Below are 6,477 nucleotides of genomic sequence, written 5' to 3'. Positions count from 1 at the left end.
ATTTTCCTAACTTTGTTTTTCCTTTTAAGTTTCTGTAAAAAATGGCATTGGAATTTTGATAAGAACTGCATAGAATCTATAGATAGCATTGGATAATATGTACATTTTTACAATATAAACTTTTCCAAGATATCTTTCCATTTATTTGGGTCTTCAGTTTTTTTTCCCTCAAGGTTTTATAGTCTTCAGTGCATAGATCGTTCACATCTTTGGTTAAATTTATACATAAGTATGTTATTGATTTCGATACCATTGTACATAGGACTGTTTTCTTTTTTTCTTTTTCAGGTAGTTGTTACTATACAGAAATCCAACTGATTTTTTATGTTGACTTTTACTGAAACTTTATTGAATTAGTCTATTAGATCTGAGAGATTTTTGGTGATATTTTTAGGATTTTCTATATACAAGATTGTTTCATCAACAGGGACAATTTTATTTCTTCCTTTCTGATTTAGATGCCTTTTATTTCTTTTTCTTGGCTAATTGGTCTAGTGAGGACATCCAGTACTGGGTTGATCAACAGTGATGAGAATGAACACCTTTATCTTGCTCCTAACCTTAGAGAAAAACCTTTCAACCTTTCATGTAAAGTATGATCTTAGCTATGGGGTTGTCATATATGGCTGGCCTTTTTACCATATTGAGAGTAGAATGGTAGTTGCCTGGGGACTAAGGGTTGGAGGAAATGGGGAGATGTTGGTCAAAGGGTACAAACTTTCAGTTTTAAGATGAATAAGTTCTGGGGATCTAATGTACAACATAGTGACTGTAGTTAACAATACTGTAGTGTATATTTAAAAGTCACTATGAGAGTAGAACTGTAATGTTCTCACCGTAACAACAACAACAAAATGGTAATTAGAAGATAAAAGAAGTGTTAACCAACTGTATTGGGGTAAATATTTCGCAGTATATAAATGTATCAAGTCACCGCATTATACACCTTGAACATACATAAAGCTGTATGTTCATTATATCTTAGTAAAATAGGAGAGGGAGAGAGAGAGATTATATGAGATGATATGGATAGAGGAGTCAGTCACAGGTAGCTACTACCAGAGAGAAAAAGAGACAAAAATTTCCAAAAGAGTTGCAGAAATATGGGGGATGGGAAGGGCTGTTACACATACTGAACTGCATTTTTTTAATTTTTTTTTTTTTTTTTTTTTTTGAGGGAGAAAGAGAGAGACAGAGTGTGAGAGAGGGAGGGCCAGAGACAGAGGGAGGCATTGAATCTGAAGCAGGCCACAGGCTCCAAGCTGTCAGCACAGAGCCTGATGCAGGGATCAAACCCATGAACTGTGAGATCATGACATGAGCCGAAGTCAGATGCTCAACTGACTGAGCCACCCAGACGCCCCTGAACTGAATTTTTGAGGAAGTCTGTAAATTCGATGCAATATTTAAAATCAAATTATTTCAGCTTTGTGGTGACTAAGAAAAAGAGTTTTTAGTGCCTTGTTCTTTTCTCTTGCTCTTGCTCTCTAATGCTTCCATTAGATGCTGATGTCCAGCAGCCAGAGACCCTTGTTTCCTTGCAGTGATCAATTTCTCTGAACTTCCTGTTTTGTTAGGATGGCATTTAATGCTTTCCTTCCACCATTCAACTTTGGTTTGAATTATTAATTCTAGAACACCTTTAGAAACTTTGGGAAGCCTGAGTGGCTCAGTTGGTTAAGTGTCTGACTTCAGCTCAGGTCATGATCTCATGGTTTGTGAGTTTGAGCCCCACATCAGGCTCTGTGCTGACAGCTCAGAACCTGGAGCCTGCTTTGGATTCTGTCTCCCTCTCTCTTTCTGCCTCTCTCGTGCTGTCACTTTGTCTCTTTCTCTCTCCCAAAAATAAATATTAAAAAAAAAAAAAAAAAAAAAAAACCTTAAAATGCCCCCTGAGTTCATGACCTCTGATGGACCATTTTTTATCATGGAAAAATAAGAAATGGAAATTTCTCTGCATACAACAAGATTGCCTTGAATACCTGGGATTCAATGTCTATAGAATATGTGCATGCAAGTGATTTTCCAGTAAAGGAAATTTGTTGAGCTATCATTCTTCCCCAATCCATTTGTAGTCAGTGACATGTTTTTAAAAGATGGCTTATTGGACCAGCCAATGGACACACACACACACCCCAATATTTTTTTTCCCCTTTAACTTCATTAGTCATTACATAGATAAATAGCCTGGGCTACTCTAATAAATTCATTTTTTCTATAGAGGTTACAAACTTTTTTAGGCTGAGAAGCAATTCTTACCTTTTGAGTAATGCCTGAATGCCTAAGGTCTAAAACAGTACACATTAACACGCTTGGTAAATGCTTGTCGCATTGAACAAAGAAAATAGAAACTAAATTGAGAGCAGTCTGTTTGTGATAAGTATTTGCTGACTCTTATAGATATTCTTTTCTAATTTTTTCTTGATGCATTATAGCAAATATTTGATGTCCTTTGAATTGCAAGGTTAAATGGGATCATTCATATTTTTTGACAAAAGCCTAAAGCCTCTGGAATTCAACTAGTCTTGCAATTCTTTTCACTGAAAAAAACTAAAATGGAATGCCTGCTTGTTGCTTTTGTGTCTTGTTCTGATACCTATACTGGAGTTCTCCAAACACTCTTCTCACTACTTAGAACTCCTTTTGTTTCCTGTCACGCTTTCCACCTTTGCTCATCAGAGACAGTAAGGCTGCCATGGTGGCTTTTGGCTCCATCCATCGTACTTTCATTAAACTTCTTGTCTCTGGGTCCCATTGTACTCTAATTAAATAAATGGAATCTGGTATTCACTGAAAATCAATAGCAACTACTAAAGTTTTGCCTCTTCAGGAAACCTCCGCGTTGTTCTCTGCCCTGCCACATAGTTTGTAAGATCTCTACCGCTTCCTTGTGTTCAGAAACCTAATTCTTCAGTTCATCTCTGTTCAGTGAGACAAAACGCTTAGTAAAAAAATGACCTATATTTCTCAGGCTGTGGAAAGGAAAGAAAAGAGTTTGAGAAAGTGACTACGGAGGGGAGTAAGGGTGATACTATCTTTGATTCAGTTTAGTTGGACTGCTTTATTTATGCCTTAATCTTTTCTTTATAAAAACGATGACATGTTTGATACTCAGCTCTAGAGCCTCCCAGGGATGAGTGCACATGTGCTGAGCCATTTGGCCGCCTTGTGGACCGACTCAGAGAGCCTCTCTTCTCCCTAATGAAGTCATCTCCTCTGGAAAGCCCAGCCTTTCCCATCACTCCATGTTGGGACTTGGCTTTGGCTTGCATACTTCCGTCGTGATGTAGATGGTCTTCCAGTTAACTTCTGGAATAATCTGCCCAACCATGAACAGGACATTTACAGCAAAGAAAAAAAAAAAACTTTTATTGAAAACAACACTTTACTGTAACATTTTGATTTGGGGGTTGGGGAGCAAAGTCTCACTCTGGGAAAAATCAAATTTTTCATGGCTTTCTAAAGATATTTGTCTGTGTTTACTTTCTCTATGTAATTTATATACTTCAGGCTAAAGAGTAATAAGAATGTCCCCATCGCTTAGCATTTTGTAGAGTTTCTTTTATTTTTTAAAAGGCAGCAAAGACCTCATATTACTTCTGCATTTCCTAGAAAACCAAAAAGCATTTAAAGTGTTGAATAAAATATCTGTCCCTAAATTATAAAAAAATTAAAAAATAATGAAGTAATTTTAGAGGTTGGTTTCCTTTTTCCAGGCACTGTGGAATTCATTAAAGGTGCGTTTTTTAATGTCACATTTTTTCACCATCCAGAGAGGATATTTGCTCCATTGTGCCTAGGATCAGCCAGATCAGGGACTTGAAATGTGAGCCGTTTTCTGAATGTAAGTGGGACTGGAACCTTGTCATTCCCAATGAAGCAAAAGATGATACCATGTCTAAGAACACTTCACCTGATCAATAAAAAAGGAGAAGACTGAAATGTGATCCTAAAGCTCACGAGGAGGTTTAGATGAAGATAATGAAATTCCCTGGAGACCTACCTGCCAGCTGTACCTTTCTTGCCCAAGTCATTGGCTGGATGCCCCTGACCTCTGCCAAGTTCCTGAAGACAAGATCAAGGCAACGAAGCAAGGCATGTAGCCTCTGGCTTCTGGTTTCTTGTAGACATCAATGCTAGCAATGAAGATCTTGCTTTATCTATCCCTGACACCATGGAATTTACATACTGAGCATCCCCAGTACAAGAACATGATTTAAAGGGGGATACACAGAATGAGATTTTAATTACTGTTTGATTCAGACTTAAGTATAATGGACAGATTAGTTTTACATTACAAATTAGTGTAGTGGACAAATAAAAGTTACAAAAATATACTTTCCTATTCAAAAACTTGTGATAATTTTTCAGACCTGGGAGAATCAGAAATAACTGCTCTGTCATTCTCTTTGTCTTCCTGAAGAAAGAGAGAGACAGGGAGAAAGAGGGAAAGAGGCAGGGAGAGGGGGGAGAGAGAGAGAAGTCCTCAGGGACAGGTAAATAGAAATAATACAGGTGTAGACTCTATTCTGAATGTAACTTGTATGTTCTCCTTTTTATTCTCTCTCCATTATAGGTAGCTAAAGGGGAAAATCTGCTTTGGAGAAATCAAGCTGATATTCAAGGGTGTCATTTCATTTCAGTTATTTGACAGCCTGAAGAAGTATTTAATTTTCTAAATAAAGTTTCAAGCCAGAGTAAAGAAAAGGCATGTGGTATAAAGCTTTTCAACATTGTCCATCTTCTGATGGGTGAAGTCTTCTTGAGAAAGTGCCTTTGCCCAGTAGAACTGCTCAGCCAAGAGTTGTAATGTCCATGGACATTATACGGAACTATAAATGTTAGAGGGCTAGAGAAATACATTTGGCAAGATAAAGGAAAATACTTCAGGATGTAAGTAGTTTCTGACCCTTAATTTTTCATCATGTTTCATCATGTAAAGATGGCATTACTTTTAGTGACTATTGAGTATTAACATTTCCTTGAAAATCGATATTAATCTGCAATTGGTTGCTCTCTTCTGCTTTAGGTTTCCTTTGTAGAAGTGTTTTACTTAACTGATGAAGGGAGAGCAGGGTAATAGAGAGATAATAAGCTTTTCAGATGGGCAGATCTTCCACTTAGAAGTACCCTTGGGCAAGATATTTAAACTCTTTGAAACTCAACTAGGCTTACTCAAATTTAAGAATGAGAACAATAGTACATACTTCAAAATGTTTTAGAGAAAGGTCTGTCTTTCTCTAAAGATAAATAGATTCTCTGAAATATAAATTCCAATAAAGATTCTTTTATTTCATTTTTCTCCCTTTTTGAATGAAGTGATCTTGATTATAAAGTTGCTGTATAAAGCTCTGAAAAAGACCACCGTACCCAGTGTCAAGAATTATGTTCTGGTAACAGCTCTGCTTTCAATTGGGTGACTTTAGGAAATGTCACTTTCTGAGCTTTTTAGTTTGGTTATCTGTTAAATCTAAAGGTTGAAATCTGATTCTGTTCTGTCACTCTGTTATTCTAAATATTTAATGAAATAGAATTTCAATGTTAAGAATAGTAGTATGATAACTATACTAAGAACAAATAGATCATTGTCAAACAAACAAAAATTATTCCTAAATCCTATAATTAATAGTTACATCATTTACGGTAGTGAGCTGATGAAGAAATAAATAAAAAGAAATGGATAACTCACATTTTGAGAACTGAAATTCCAACAAAACATGCACTTGTTTATCACTTAAAATCTAGCATCATGCAGAATGCATACAGCCTGCAAAAGAAACTTAGAAAAGAAACCTGGTAGATGTGCATGTACAGAAGTCTAGGCTTCTCCATGTTTTAAAGTGTGAGTGTAAGGCCCACCTACTCAAAGAAACTCAGAGGGAAACTGGACTTTTTTGCTTTAATCCTCACTATTGTGTTTGATATAATTTTGTAAGTTGAGATGTCAGTGAGAAGAATGATGAGGATGCTTCCATGTTTGTGTAGAAAGAAAAGTTTGCTATCCATCCCAGCATCCCCAGTATTAAACTGATGTGCACCTTGGACTTATTTTGTTCCTATTGTATAAACTCATACTTGACTTCAAAGCAAGGGAAAATACAAAGTCCCTCTTTTCTAAGGGGCAGAAATCCTTTGTGTCAACTGGTTGACCCTTTGCTCTCTAAGGTCCTATAGGAAATCTTTTGTAACACAATGCAGAGTACTCTTCCTTGTGTTGATGTTGTTTACATAGTTGGTGGGCCTGGCTGAAAACAAGAATCAAACTCATGAAAGATTAGGGTCCCATTTCCTGACCACAAGGAAGGGGATTGGGACATCCAAGCAGTCTATTACTCAGAAAAATTATTAAATATTCTACCAGGAGGGGCACTTGGTAAAATTGAGAGAAAGGAAGAAGGAAGAAAGCAAAATCAAGACTTATGTACATTTGTGGCAGAGTAAGAGACTCTCTTTCAATCCAACAAGGGATTTGCTTCG

Source organism: Hyaena hyaena, unplaced genomic scaffold, assembly GCF_003009895.1.
Source record: "Hyaena hyaena isolate Hyena2069 unplaced genomic scaffold, ASM300989v1 scaffold_188, whole genome shotgun sequence".
Taxonomy (NCBI): Eukaryota; Metazoa; Chordata; class Mammalia; order Carnivora; family Hyaenidae; genus Hyaena; species Hyaena hyaena.
This window is presented reverse-complemented; position numbering follows the sequence as displayed.